Consider the following 16,062-nt stretch of genomic DNA (forward strand, 5'->3'; position numbering starts at 1 on the left):
CTTTACCTTAACGTATGAAAGTTGACACGATATAGCTTAGCTTACAAATTATAGCCAATGGGAAACGCGGAGAATGGGCTTGTTGATATTCAGTGAAACTGAGTCCGGCTGCTAATCACAGAGGGCACACCGAACGGGACGAGAAGGCGCAGTATTATGGTCTCAGAATTACAATTACAGGTTTACACGTTGTGATGTCAAAGGTGCATTAGGGCTTCATCCGTGCTTGTGTAGATGGCTGCTGGGAAAGGCAAATTTTGCGAAGTCAGCCTATACGATAGCCATAACCTGCCGAATGAATGAAAAGGTACAAGGTGACGTGGTAAACATCGAGTGACTGAAAGGCACATAGGACGTCACGCCCCGCTGCCCACTCAGGAATGTAAAAAAAAACAGAAAGAGAAAAAGACGCGTAACGTTTTGCTTTAGTCCAGGGTTAAATAAACCTTTCCTCCGTGTACAGCTCTACTCAGGCACCGTTCACGTTACGTCGTTCGTTTCCAAGTTTATAAAATCGCCGTGTGCAATCCCGTTAAACGGCGTTCGCTGGGCCACGTGACCAAGTGCGAGCGTCACGTGCGCCCCCTAACTTGACATTTTCTCCCCCTCGCAGCGCGTACTGCCCTGAGTAACAAGGCTTATCCACGCGTCAGCCCAGTTGTGTACATAAGCGCACACCTCCTTGGGAGCGGCTCGGCGATGCAGCGTGGAACACGTGTATTCTTTACCTCAGTCACTCATTGACGACCGCTGCGGTAACAGCAGCAGCAGCAGCAGCAGCAGCAGCAGCAACGGCAAGAGCTGTGTGTGTGTGTGCGGGCGTGGGCAGCAAGGGTCGGCGGGCGAAGAGGACAAGCCGCCAGAGGTCTCTTTTATGGGCAACCATAAAAGAGGCTACCCGTCGATAATAAATTTGAGCGGCGAATTTTACGACCGCCGGAGATCGCCACCTAATTGAAAGATTACGGCGTGTTTACGGCTCCGCTTTTTTTGAGGTGTTCTCGGCCTCCCTTTGCCCTATGTACAGTGCACTCTCCTTCACATCGCCTCGCCCCCCCCCCCCCCCCCCAATACTCCACCCACCCGTCACCTCCGTTAGGATTTTGCGCTTGCTATACCGTCTCCTTCCCTTCCTGTGTGCGAAGCTGCTTGTACGTCTTACTTATCTCCTTTTTTATTCTTTTTTTTTTACGCTGGCACATGGCCGCCTTCTCTCTCTCTCTCTTCTTGAACGGGACCGGCTGTAGGAAGCTTGAGAACGTGTAGGGCACGTGCAACCACGCGTGAATATCTCCTGCCTCGTGGCGTGAGGTATTTTCCTTTAGTAGCCATTTCGCGGCCGGCCATTTGTCCGCTCAGTCTTCTTCACTGCTATATGTTTATCCTACTCGACTGTCAAACGCATTGTTTAATATCCAACTGCACCTTCGATGGAGCGAGGCAGCTTTGGCTTCGTCAAGAAAATCAAATTTTGAATTTAAGGAATTTGTGCTGTGACGCTTAGTTTATTTGTTCCCTTCCTCTGTTTCCGTTCGCATGCACCGCTTGTGATCCAATGCCGACAGGAGTAATTCATTTCTTACGAGAAACCTAATAGTTTTTTTATTAAGATATATTAAATGCAATGTACACAGTTTATTTATTTATTTATTTATTTATTTATTTATTTATTTATTTATTTATTTATTTAAATAAAGCGGCTGGAGAGACGCTACACGTGCGTTTTTCTGTTGCGTCAGAGCGAAGAGATCCCAGTGCGGAGTAACGCCGTGCTTTATTCGGGCCAGCAGCCATAACCACGCGTGCATTCAAGCCGGCCGAGCGGCCATAGGATTAACGATGCCGTGTCATTAGCACGTCGCGCCTTTCATTCGCACGTCCGCGCCTCCGAGAGAGCGCCCCGGTTTCGAAATTCGGGTGGTTTGGTTTTCAGCGGCGGATGTTGTGGGACCAACGCTCGTGTGTCCTGGATTTACGGTCGATGAGACGGTTTCGTACACTTGTTATCTTGCGCTCCGTGTGGACGTCTTTAATGAGCGGCGTAGTTTGCGTAACTAATTCTCTTTGGCTGGTTGGCCAAGAGACCGTCGTGCTTGATGTCAGCTTAGCAAAGCGGATCTTCAGGAAGGTTCTAGAGGCGCGTTTGTCGCAACTGTTTAGGTATGCCGCGCGCGGTATGGGATATGTTAGTTTTTACCTAACTGTTATAGTCTTGTCAGTGTTGTATATGACTAAATGGAAGCAACGTGTTTTTCTTCCTTTCTTTATTTTTTTAAACCTTGAGTCCGTAAACACTTTGTTTGTCTGTGAGAAGGGTAGTAAACGGGCCGGATCTTGCTGGTGCAACAACACCGACGCATTTCTGGTTCGATTACGAGTACCTATAGCCGCGCATTCTGCGTGTTCTTGGCTGGAACTTGCGACGTGAACTGAGATGCGAATAGAAATAAAACGAAAAGCTCGTTAACACTTTCGATCGTGGCTGGTTTCTTTAGCACGGGCGTCATTCAGAGCGGACGTGTTGCCCACTGCAGCTATTGATTGATCAGACCTTGCGGATATTGTCACTTAACTATACTCGTCCGCGTTTACTCGTATATGCTATATATTATTACAACTAAGCACGTTCCACTTGCTGTAAGCGATGGAACAGGCAGCAGGCCTTTTCCAGAGGCAAGCGCTGTGATTAGCTCCTAATTATTTGCAATTGATGCGCCAGATACTTTTGAATTAATAATGCCGCCCTTCTTACGTCGTGCCCTCACTAACTGCAAGAAGGAAAGCCGCTAATTTAAGATGATCTCGTGTCTCGCACATTCCCACTGTAGGTGCGAATATTCAGGCTGGTACACTTCCAGCAAACAATTGTTCTGCGTATTCGCAAGCGTTACGTATTATGTCTTCCACCGTCGACGCTTACATAAGTGTACCCCTAAGCATATAGAGCTGCATCGCAATCAACGCCTCCGAGCCGCTCCGCGACAAACGCGGCGCTGTCGCTTGATAAACTCGTCGCGTCGCCGGTTTTCCTCGGTCAATTTCAAACTTCTACCCGAAGCGTGTGCGGGCGCACCCACCAGTTGCGAAGGTCACAGCCCGTCAAACCGTGTCGAACGCAACCTTCACCTTGCCAGGCGGCCCCGTAAGTAAATTCACGGTTTCAGGTAATTTATGTGCCGGTCATAAATTATGCACTCTTGGTGGGCGCAGCCGGCATAGTAAGAAGGAGCCGCCGCGCGGGGTGTTCAAACCGGTTCGTGGCTGTGCGCGCATGGTTAGCGCGTGCAACGGCAACGGTAAGTTAGGTTGAAAAGTAATAGCCATTTGTTTCGGAAACATCGCAGATAAATTCCCTGGCGCTGCTCGTCCAGGAAGCTCGGGGGTCGCGCCTTCATACTTCGGAAAGCAGTTTGTTACCGCTAGAGCGTGTCTTGAGCTATGGGACAGGGATAGCTAGATCGTCGGTGTGCTTATTCTTGCGTGAGTGTTGCCGGCTGAAGTTCATAGGAGGTGGCGTCTTGCGCGAGGGCGTGCTTTTAAGTGTATCGGAGTAGGTACCGGGCTTGTTCATATAATAGAACTTCAGCGGGGGTTGGCAGGTGGCAGCGTATTATTCAGAGTATAGCGCTGTTATCAATTATTCAGCACAGAGCGTAGGGCTTTAAGAAACGACACATCAAGACACTGAGCGCGGCCACTTTCTGTGTTGGTGGTGGCAATGGCTAGTCATTTCTTAACGCCTGTCGTCCTGTGTTTCAGCAACTGATAACAACGCCAACCTATGGAAACAGACAATGGCCTATACCCAATTGCGATGAATGTGTAATCTTGTTGTATCATCATCATGATCATCATCATCATAATCATCATTATCATCATCATCATCAGCGTATTCTATGTCCACTGCAGGACGAAGGCCTCTCCCTGCCATCTCCAATTACCTCTGTCCTTGTTGAAGTATAAATTTGGCAATTGTAGTTCCCGTTGCTAACAATTATAGCTGCAATAGCTGCAATTGAAACTATTCAATGGTTTGCTCTATAGGTCACAGGATTACACTCAGATTGATGTCAACTTTGCTATTAAGGCAATTTGCGCAACCTCTTTGAGACACTATTAAAAGTGCTGACGAGTGCTTGCTGAGGCCGAGCTGAGTCTTACAGCAGCTGTGTTAGTAATGTCAGACTACCCTGAGCACACCAAAGTTTGTTGTATACGTAAACATGCTATAGCGAGAGAATAATGATGGTTTGATGTCTGTTTGAAGAAGTGGGCAAGTTGAAGCGAAATAGCCTAAAGTGTGACTCATTATGGAAGCTTTACACGCGATGTGAATGAGTTAAGTGTGCCCTCGATGTTAGGCCACAGTCGCTCCCAGTCCTCGAACGATGTAACCTCCTTAGGCCGGCATACTTGTCTCAGAATGTCTTTACTCCATCGGCTTTAACTCTGGTTAACCTCCCTGCCTTTGTCTAATTTGCATATCTCTCATTACTCCATCGTATTCCCACTCGAGTGGACGCACACTTGAAGTTATATCCCTTGTTCAGAGGCAATTGTGACACGTTCAGTACGTGGTCGTATAGCTATACTTGAACGCTCCTAGATTCGTTGAGCCCGCTGTTGTACGGGCAATTGTAACAGTTATGGCGACTTATCTAAGATGCCGTTCTTAGATCCAGTTCCCGCTACCGCGTGACAAATCGCGGTTGTAATAGCAGCCTATTTTAGCACTCTTTATTTATTGCAGATTCATTATTCATATAAAAAACAAACAAACAGACAAACAAAAACAAAGAAGACACAGAAAGACACTGCGCACATCGTTCATTCCTCATTATTGTGTGTCTGCTCCCGGAAGCTACCCGAACCAGTCACATGATTTTGCTATGGAGAGGGCCCTCATTACTCGGGCAGTTCCATAAGTCATTGCATAGTTAAGGCTAATAGTAATCAGTCACGTGCACTACATTGTCATAACGAGGTTGTGCGCTATACTTAAAGGACCAGTGAGCAGAAGCGTGCAGTTGCACTGACGTATATCAGTCCTTGAACAGGTTGCAACTGTTGCGAAATATGTTGGATGTGCTGGCGTTTGCAAACGATGTCAGTAGAAATGCGTTTTCCTTTGCGAGGACTACACTGTGTTTAAGAGACATTGTAATGTACGTTGCCAGGGATAACACTATTCTACTGGCTGTTTAATGTGCCACGTGACTGAATTTCACAGAACACATACGTTTTGCTTTACGCTGTTAGAATTTGTTTGCAGGGTGCTTGTTGATGAAATATTTTTTTACGTTACCGGCCATGATAGTGATGAATTCGTGTTCTGTATTCTAAAGTGGTTAACGTTTTAGCGGGGTAAATGTACACAGTAGAAGTCGTAAATATAACGAATAAGGAAATCGTTCTTTGTAACTGCACTGAGGCGTAAACAGAGCTTTGTCATAAAGACCGCGATTCAACACACTTTGTGATGTGCGCATTATACTGTGCGTCACTTGATACATTTGTAAGCCACATTTTTTGTTTTTTTTTTGCGAAACCAGGGCATTCAAGTTCTAATTTTAAGCTCGAACCTGCATGAATTTAGTAACGCATTGTGATTCTAGATTACGTCATGCAGATATTTTAGTTCAAGCTCAAAACAGTGGTGCAGCGTACGCGAGCATTAATGTTAGCATGTGCTGGTCTGATGTAGCTGTGTAAGTCTTTCCACAATTGAGTTGAGATTTTCACAAATGATTTCTCGAACGAAAATTATTTGCGTTATGTGAATTGAAATTTTGGTATAGCAGGCTTAGAAAAACACAATCGACTGCAACTTACTCAGCTTATTTTCATCATGCGTTGATTTTCTTTTATTCTTCATCATTTTTTTTTTTACTTTCTTCCGTGCGTTCCTTTCCTTTCGCTGAATTTCACATCTACAAATAATGTCGGTTCGAACATTACCTTCCAGCATGGCTGAACGTATTGAATCTCGAAGCTACAACTGTTTCCAACTTTCGGTAAGGTGTGGTTTTCGTTGCGTGAATTGTAGTGGGCATTCCACCGGCTTGTACGATCTGAACCCAATCGCGCCTGTATAAAAACCTGAACAGCAACAAACGCTGCCATGGTAATGCAGCGACATAAATCTGCGAAGGTCACCTGCTCCAACAACAACTCGTGCATCAACTCTGCTCGTTTACAATAACGACGAAATTTAGCTGCAATATACGCCTGTAAGAGGAATTGCACTCACAAGGCAAACGCGTACAAGCACCAACTTTGTGCATAATGCGAGGTGTGTGCGAATAGCGGAAATTTTGAGTAAAAATAGAATAGTCTGTGCTTTTTGTCTGCTATTTGATTCGAGAAGTGAGCATTCGAAACGCTGGAACAATCATTTTTTTGCAATGTGAGAAACAGCAACGCTTATTGGAATTTCGAAGAAGAGAGGTGTATGGAAGTTCTGAATGATTTTTGTGCAGGAAAACAGCGGTTCTTTCTCAGAGGCACCATCTCCTGAGGGAACGCGCGGTGCAAATAGCTCAGCTCAGTAATTTCCAGTAATTCATTAAGAAGCGCTCATTGTTAGCCGCCCTATGTAATAATTTAATGTGTTGTTCTATAATTTCGCAAATCTCACCACGTTTACAACCCTTCAAAACAACATGCGGGGCTGTAGTATCACACTTCTCTGCTTTAACGAAGAAAACACTGTACACGAATGTGATGACGTGCTTATCCCTTGTACCATTACTGCCTTTGTCATGGCGCCCGAGATAACATAAAGTGGCCGTTTGTCGTTTTCGAGCTTCTTAGTTGTCCGTAGGTTTAAGCGTGAACGACGTATTATGTGGATGTGTCAAATAAATTATATAAATTAATATTTTTACAATGAGAGAGGAATCCGCGGAAGCTTTGTATTTCATTAGTATAGAAAACTGAGCGCGTTTGTATGCGTTCACGATGTAGTTTGTGCAGCGCACACAACTGGACGAAGGATGAAAAAGGTAGACGCTGGACATGCGCCAACTCTCAACTGACTTTTTACTTTGGAAAACATGGAGCAATGTCTATATTTAACTCTTCAAAAATGAGAAAATATCCCATTCGACATTCGGAGGTCATTCTTCTCAAGTATTCGATTGGATTCGAAAATTTCGTTATTTGAACTCCCTTACCAAGTACATATATATGCACGTGTGTGCTAGCATGCGCAAACTCGTACTTGCGTAGCATCACTTAAGTGGTGTGGCGCTTCAGAAGCTGGACAGCTATGGGCGGGATCTCGCGGCTAGGAACCAAACGCTCAGATTATCACGACAGATGATAAATAATGTCCAATATTATGGGACTAGACTTATCGTCTTGTGTTTATTTACGCGCTCCACTCTGCAATCACAGCGCCGTTAACATTTTGATAATTTCTGTAGTGTATGAAATGCAACAGCTGTCATCATAAGCAACACTATCTTAAACCAGTTACCTCATCTATGAACTCAGCAGGGCAGCACTGCATATATGTGTCAATACATTTACGCTTGCTTTTGCAATGCAGTAACTCTGTTCCTGATCCATGCTCTTTCGACTGCTGTTTACATAGCATAAACGAAATATGTGTTGAAGGCGGTAAGCATACATCGGCTGGCAGATGGTTTGCTGTATTGTGGCACAATAAATTTGGATGAACAAATTTTAGCAAAGCTATGAAGTCGTAGCAAAGCTATATTTCACATGCGTAGCAAAGTAGTAACAAGTAGCAACAAGCAGCAAAGTAGCAAATATATTTCAAATGCGAATATTTTGCCTGTTAATTGAAATCCTGTTTTTCCTCAGGCAGTGTGTTGAGGCCTTGATGGCATGTTGAGGCTGTATACAACAAGAGGATGCAAATTTACATGAGATTACTTATATGCGGAAAAATTGCTATTCCTGTGTATAAAATTATGGCTCGAATGACCGTGGAGATACGTACTACATAACTACTCCATGCAGAGGCCGGCAGGGCATCCAGAATTAAATGTGCGTGGAGATTCAACGTGTTGACTATCAGCCGGATAAGTTTTCTGAAAATTGATATAGGTTGTCTAGAATATAACAACTTTCACAAGCCTATAATATTTTAATCATTCTGTCCTTATTGCGTAAAAATACAAACATAAACTGCAGTATAGCATACAATCATAATATAAATTCACATCCACTGCTTTGTGCAACGCTTCATAGCCAGCTCTGCGCCCCAACTCACATGAACAGTTGGTAGCTGAGATAGGATTACGCTACCGTCAAGCAGTGGACCTGAGCGCTGCAACATTACTGGCAATGAAAGTGCCGACAAAGCTGCCCGTGCGGCACATGAAGAATGTGACAGAACCTCGATACCAATATTGTGGAGAACGGATGCAGCGCGACACCTCAGCGGTCTTGCCCATATTATAACTATAAGAAAATGTAACACACCGGAGTTTACCACCTCGCGCGTGTAATGCATGGACCCACATATGAAACTACAACTTTTACCGGGTTTTAACCGATGGGAAGAAACATTACTGTGGCTCCTGCTGATAGGAGTTTATTTTACAAACGCATACTCATTCCTAATTGGAATGGGTAGACAGTGCCAATTGCAGCACATGTGGTGTTGAGGAAAACACCAAACATCTCCAATGAGACTGGCCTCCATACGGAGACGAGAGGAGTGCCCTTCGGACAGCGTTGGAGCACTTAGATGACAGGTCCTTTACAAAGGAGAAGATGTTGGGCCTGTTATCTCGTGCGTCTGCTATGTTCAAGGCTACAAAGACGCTGCTGCGTTTTTTGAAATGCGCCGTCCTCTGTGAGCGCCTGTGACTAACTCAGCGATGAACGCTTGTTTGTGTAACTGTGCAAACTGTGAACATCTCTCCTCCTTCTCCTCTTTCAATCCCCTTTCCCCCTTCCCCAGTGCAGGGTAGGCAACCGGGCTTAGCCTGGTTAACCTCCCTGCCTTTCCCTTGTGACTTCTCTCGCTCTCTTTTATAGTCAGTCACTTTATTATTTCAGTCCACACATTATACCTTGCCAACTAATGTCATAATTTGCTGAAACGACGAGAAGAGGTGTCAAACTCAGCGCAGGAGTCATAGATGTTGTTTCAACAGTATGGATATGTTTTGGTTACACATTCCATAGCGTTCGCAATCCAATCAGTAGTTGGCAAGCACAATTTTCATGTCATGGTTGACGTGGTCAACCGCAAGCATCGCGTCATCATATGTGACATTTTATTCTGCGAATATGGCGCAGCCAGTGGAAGAGCACGTTTTTGGCAATCGCGTGAGCTGATGTCTCGCGCAGACAGCATCGATACACATCAGGCGTCACTAGACTCCTCAGAATAAAGTTCACCTGTTTTGTGCGCAAAATGCACAACATTGTTCAGAGTCGTGGTGGGCGTTCATGCGTGTACTGTCGCTTCGGGCTGCGCGTACAGTTCCCGACAGTATTTCAAGTTTAGAGCTTCTCAACATAAGTTCTCTGTCAGCCCTTTATTCGCGAAATTTCACGTATACCGCAAGTTAGTAAACGAACACATTTCCCAAGGTTAGTAAACGCGTTAAACGTATAAACGTATACGATTGAACTATTAAACGTATACGTTTTGCCTGTGTTATATTTCACCACGCGGAAGCCCAGCTATAGCAGTACTATAAGACAAATACTTAAACTAACGCAACAACCAAATAACGATGAAAAATTAGCAGGCTGTTTCAGGGGATTAAGTACAGAGCTATCAGTTTGTGCCGAGCAATACACCACCTTTGCTTCATAACGAGACTGCCGCGGCTCAGGAAGACGATAATGCCACTAATATTTATACGTCTAATAATTCTGCTAATAAATCTACAGCTCTTCTCCCTGAATGTGCATGTCGTACTGTCCCGGGGCCGAAGTTGACGACGACGCTTTCGTGCATTCCTCAGGCGAGGACGGAGTGGAAAGGGCGTCGCACAGACTATACGACTCCATCATGTATATTTTGCCGGTCTGACCGCTCATGATCTGCAAATGTAGGTGTGAATGGACATCTTATCGTAACGATATTCCTTCGCAACAGCTCTGGACGACCATGTAGAAGCATGCCCCTCGCCTGTTGCGCACCGATTAGACTCCGACACCTACTATCACTGTTGATGTTAGAATTTATACATGTTATCACATTATGACGTGGGAATAATTCATCGAATAAACAGTCGTCTACTTTCTTGGTTTCCAGTATACCCTGAATTCCAGTTGGCGTCAGTTTGCGTCTCCTTGGTGGCGTAAACTTGTACTAGAAGCGACGACTCGCGCTGTCTGCCACGACCTATAGAGCGCGGTGTTGAATTGGACCCCGTATCAAAAAAATTCAGGAACTTCCTGTTCCTTACACTCTTGGTAGCTTTTATGCGCGCTTGAGTAGTCGTGTGTAGAGAGGTATACGTTCTCTTTCAGCGGTGACACTACACCGTCTGTGTGTGTGTCTGCGAAAACGACAACAGCTGGCTGGCACTCTCGGCGCAACATTCGAAGCGAGGAGAACGCGATCAAACGACCGCAGAGCGGCCCGCAGAAAAGAGAGAGGAAGAAAGAGCGAGAGGACCATTGGCGCGAGGGAAAGAAAGTTGTTTCGGCCGGTACGCCGAGGTTTCGGATCCAGGTCTGTGTGTAGCTGCCGCCGGCTGCTTGCAGACGACGCGTAGAAATTTTTCCGAATATTTCTGCCATTCTGTCACGCTTTCATTAGCGCCGCGAACGATTCGCTCGGCGTCTAGTGCGAAAACAGGAATTTTTTTTCTTCTTTAGGTGGTCGTTCCGTCTTTGTGAAAGCAAGTAAACAGAGCAAAAGTGCGCGCGCGTGCGCCAAGAAGGAGCGGGGAAAGAGAAAATGGCGAGCATCTCCGGCCGGTTCGGTTCCGTCGAGATTGACAGTACTCGTCGTCGAGACGGCGCGCGGCCGTTCTCCGTGCGAGCTACGGCCGAATTTTAAATCCTACAACTGCTTCCAGTGACCGAGCGTGGATAATATTGCCCGTTCTCGACGGTAAGTGGTGCGATTTGAATTTCGATTTTGCTCCCGTGGTGCCGTATCGTCTGTATCGGAGTGTGCTGTCCGAGGTAAACTCGTGTCCTTCAAGTCAGCGTGGGTTGCTTTTCTATTCAGTGTGTGCCTAACAAAACTTTGACGAATCATCTTACTGGCTTGGCTGGAGATAGAAATGTCCCTACATTAAAAATGACGAAGCGTTCAAGTGTCGGGAATCGCACTGTGCTAATTTCAACTACACTTGATGCTTTTCTGTTCAGTGTGTGCCTAGCAAAACCATGACGGATCATCTTACTGGCTTGGCTGCAGATGGAAATGTCCCTAGATTAAAAATGACGAAGCGTTCAAGTGTCGGGAATCACGCTGTGATAATTTCAACTACACTTGAATTTCTCGATTCTCACGAATCGCTTTGTTGCGAGAAATTGGTCCCGGCAATAATTATCGGGACCAATTTTTCCAACGCTTCTTTTTTCTGTTAGCGCGGAGATGCTGTAAATTTATTTCCGGCCAATTATCGCGAAATGTTGTCGGAGAATACAAATGCGAAAAATCACCTCACGCCAGAAATATGAAAAAAAAAACTAGTAAATAAGATTTATCTTGCATTAAGTGCACCACACTTGCACTTTGATGACGAGAAATTATCGATCATCTCGGACAATTTCAGTTGTCGTGTGTGAATACGGTTCATCAGCTGATCGAAACTAGTCTTCAGTGACTGACATTTCCTTTTCATTCCGCGTTTTTTCGTACATTTCTTTGCATTCGCATGATACTTGTATTGATATGTATAAGGTGGTGATGCTCGAAATAAGTATTCATATGCCCGAAGGTCAAGTGTAGGACGAAAACCCCAACTCTCGTCGGCGTTTACATGACCGTATTAGCTGAAAACAAAGCATGTAGTCAGGTTAGCGTATAGAGAACTAACCATATCTGGACGTTTATGTACAGGTTTCACAGCTAAACGATAGCGTAGCGTGGAATGCACCCTCCGAATGAAATAGCATCAACAGTTATTGCAATGGCCGCAGTTGAGTGGTTCGAAATGCGCGCAAATGAATTTATCGTTCGAGAGCCAACGTTGCTGGTACGGACTATAGACACAAGAAAATGCTGCACAGTTACGCACTGATTAATACGACAAAACGAGGGCGAATACGGCGAAATTAATTATTAGTGGTTGTTCTCGATCTGTCATATCAGATTTGCTTATGTGGTTAAACGTTATAAACATTCACTGGACCACTTTTAAGCTATTCGTCTGATTTTTTGACACTGCAAGGGGTTCAGAATGCAATTCGTGGGTTTGCAGGTGGTGAATTCGTTAAAATTTTTTTGCGTCTGTATCTGTTTATATTCCTGGTAAACCCGAATAAAATTTAACTTCTGAGACAGCGCTCCCGTCAACCATTTCTTTATTCGTCCCCTGTGTTAGCGATGTGTTTTGTTTAAAACTGACTCTGTGGATTTCAACGAGGTCAACTCCATTCATCAATGCTTGGTCGCTTCTCGCCTGCTTCAGGCATGTTTCTCACGACTGTAATGGTTGTGAAAATATTTGATACAATACTGTCAGCTCAGGCCCACTTAAATTTGTTGAAAATCTACTGCGTCGTTAATTATGGCGAGTGGGACGCGTTCTTATTGCTTCTAATAATTGGAAAAACATATTTTAAATACACAACAGTTGCGATGCTTGCTGCGTTGAGCGATAAGCATGCCTTCCTTTACCTAAACCTATAGAAAAGACATCAAAGTATTGTCCTTGAGGATGAGAAACAGAACATTTCTTTTTGAACGTTTCAACATGCTTATCACGTATTCGTAAATTCGTGTGATGCCTTGCCGCTAACGAAGTACTAAAACTATCCGCGTATTGAGTCCCGGCTGGCTGTGCATGAGCAAATTAGCGATAGGCCAGGTATATGCGACAGCGTATGTACCACAATTAGCATCTAGAAGGCTAGTCGCTTACACAGGCTGAACAAGAACGGTCAGTGAGTTGAAATTGTGCTGTACCTTTCGTGCTACACTAGTAACTCGCGCCTGGCCACGTTACAACGATCTTTAGAATGAGAACTGTTAAAAAATGCAGATAATATTGAGATAACGGGCACCTGAACATCTATTGACGGGAAATTGCTGTATTACATAACATTTGGTTGCGTGAGCTGTGCCGAAATGTATTCTCACCTTTGAACCAGTGCTCTACAGTGACTGAAGCTTAAGTAATTATCGGAAGAAGTGCGGGTAGGGGGGGGGGGGGAGGGGAGAGGTTCTGTGTAATTGCTTGGCGACACCATCTTTTTCATTTCTGCTTGCTCAATGAGAACAACGTAAGCAACTTGGCAAGCATTAGGTCTTAAACTAGCACGGGGCTCAGCAGTAGTCTTAAAAGAAGCATGAAACTAAAGTGCATTCGTAACTTCTCGCATGGCACCAGATGTGCGCTTCACAGGTCAACAAAATTACTTTGCCTTACATTACGTTCTTTCCCAGCACGTTATGATTGTGTTCAATATGGTTATTTGTACCGCTGTAAGTTTGCACAGTGCACTTATCAGGGTAGGCATTGACTGAAACGCCTGTTACCTATTTCACGTTACAACTATATTGAGAAAAACAAACTTGAACAGCCTTCCATTATATGTATACATGCATTTACACACAATGCTTGCAGACGCGGAAATGGCTTGTGTGATATCTCATGTTTTTCGCGTGTTATTGTATCATAAAATATTTAAAATTGTTTAATAAAATAAGTGTGCCGCCGGCTTCTCCACAGCATTAAGCACTCATTTTATTTATGAAAGAAGGATGATAATAGATGAAGCGAACGAATTCTTACAGCTATTTACAAGTTTCCTCCAAATCACAGGAGCAGTATTTACCGTTTAAAACGGAAATGACAAAAAAAAGAAGATAATTTCTGAAGACACCGGAAGAAAACAGCCTTACCATTCACGGATGCTTTCAAATTTCATAGACAAAAGAAACTGAGGTTCCGCCTTGTTATATTATGCCGGCCATTACCGTGGTTTCGCACTGCATCACATTGGGCTGCGAGCACTGTGTGTTAACGCATGTAGTTATATGATGGAAGGCTGTTAAATTTTATTTTTGCCAATACAGTTGTAACGCGATATGTAACACGCATTTCAGTCGATGATAACTGCGCTGCGTACTCTTGTAATGGTAGCAACTGTTCAGAGCACAGTGTGTGTAGCGCCCAGCGCTATGATTTTTAAAAATTATTTTACTTTGCTTTGGTGCGGCGCTCGGTTATGTCTCTGTAGCAGAAGGCTAAGTTTCTTTCGTATGCATGCTCTTGAAAGCCACAGTCAGGTAACGAAAAGACCTATCACTGAATGTCATCGACTACTGCTCCATATTATACGCGTAGTGTACTTTTATTATTTTAGCAGAACTGCTGTTTGAAAATTGTGCAATATTTCCATGTCGCGTGCTGTCCCCCATAATTACAGAAATGCAAAAATCAGTTTAGCCATCGCTTGAAATTCAATTTAACTGCTGCGTCTGCTCATGCAAAGACTGGCGACAGCTTTAGTGCTGCGTCTAGTTGTTTGTTCTGACGTTTTGTCTGCACGTCATGCACTTGAAGTGGACTGTTGAGTCATAAAGCGCATTATGACTATTGAGTCATAATGCGCTCAGGACAAGCTATAAAATGAGTAATTCACCATTGGAGAGTGTTCTCGAATGTAAGTGCTTAGGCGTACCTCACCCCGTCAATGTGTTACCAGTGGCATATTGATTCTGTTACAGCAAAACCCTTCAAAGCTCTAGGTTTTTTCTTTATGGAGGAGCACTAAACTAGTCTCTGAGATTGCTTGTGATCTCTTGTTATGCGAGAACGATACTGGAGTACGGATGCAAAGTTTGGGATGCACCTGAAGCTACAAACACAGGCAAACTAGAAAAAAGCGGAAAATCTGGCAGCGCGCTAGTTGTGGATATCCTCGCCAACATTCATAATACATCTGCCATAAAGCGACCATTCGGAGGCGCTCCCTGTGGAAAAGAAGGCAAAAATTACGTCTGAAGCTTTTTCACGTTACACTTTATTGCCACACTGGCACAAAGTGTAACTGATGCATTTTAACGTTTTAAAACCATATTATGTGCCAAAACGAATATACCGGGCACATAAGGTACGGGAATGTCAATTTATACGACAAACATCTGGAAAAATTTTTCTTCCCTAAAAGAATTATTTTGTGCGATCGCTTTCAGGCAAGAGTTGTTAGTGAACTAACGAGCTTTGTCGCGACTTTTTGTCTGTCAGCTTGGGTGCTCTTACTTTTAGTATTTCTGTGTATTCATACTTCATTCACCTCATATACAATGACATTTTCTTTTGCTGTGCCTTTTATTGTTTATGTGTATGGATATTTTATCGCTTTCATTAAGTATTCTGTTGTTTATTTTTGATATGCACGATGGCTACTCTGTGAACTTTATTCCTGTATTGATCTTTTTTTTTTATGTGTACCCTATGCCGCATAGCGCTGTGGGCAAAACTGTAAATAAATAAATACAGCGTTAACACGCAGTTGTAGTTCCAGTGGGACCTAATTGTAGAAGAATTAACGTTCAGGGAAGGTCTGTTTAATTTAGTCTAAACATGGCACGTACATTGATGTTGCCTTTCTTCCATCAAAGCCTTTACAAAACATTTTACGCTTAGCGCTGCCCTGTTGCTGCTACAATTTCACAGAACGATCGCATTTTTTCGACGGGATTGTTGACTTATAACGCTCAGCACTGTCCGAATTTGAATCTGCCATTATTCAAGCCTCTACCCATAAGAAAGTGCTCAAAACATGGCAGATATGATGTCACTTTGTCACTTCTGTCGTCTGCTGCACGACAAAGAATGACCTTCATGATCTATTTTAATTATTCACTAGAGGGAGTGATATGAGCATCACGAGGAGCGCGGACGAATACCGATGCGCATGTTCTTATTTTTCTCC

At 44.1% G+C, this 16,062-nt stretch overlaps 1 protein-coding gene across 6 annotated transcripts in view; it reads left to right on the forward strand.

Annotated features, from left to right (window-relative positions):
- The window catches only part of LOC139059103 (homeotic protein antennapedia-like), a 368,433-nt gene that overhangs the window by 121,236 nt on the left and 231,135 nt on the right, over positions 1–16,062 (forward strand). Inside the window, exons 1-2 of one of the 6 annotated variants that reach the window (XM_070537007.1) lie at positions 10,612–10,672; positions 10,819–11,056. The exons of 4 other annotated variants lie outside the window; for them this stretch is intronic. The gene's annotated coding sequence lies outside the window, so the exon portion shown is untranslated. Of the gene's footprint in view, positions 1–10,611; positions 10,673–10,818; positions 11,057–16,062 lie in introns of those variants that run through there. One more of the 6 variants, XM_070537001.1, reaches the window with a different exon arrangement.

This window comes from Dermacentor albipictus, chromosome 4 (assembly GCF_038994185.2).
Source record: "Dermacentor albipictus isolate Rhodes 1998 colony chromosome 4, USDA_Dalb.pri_finalv2, whole genome shotgun sequence".
Classification (NCBI taxonomy): Eukaryota; Metazoa; Arthropoda; class Arachnida; order Ixodida; family Ixodidae; genus Dermacentor; species Dermacentor albipictus.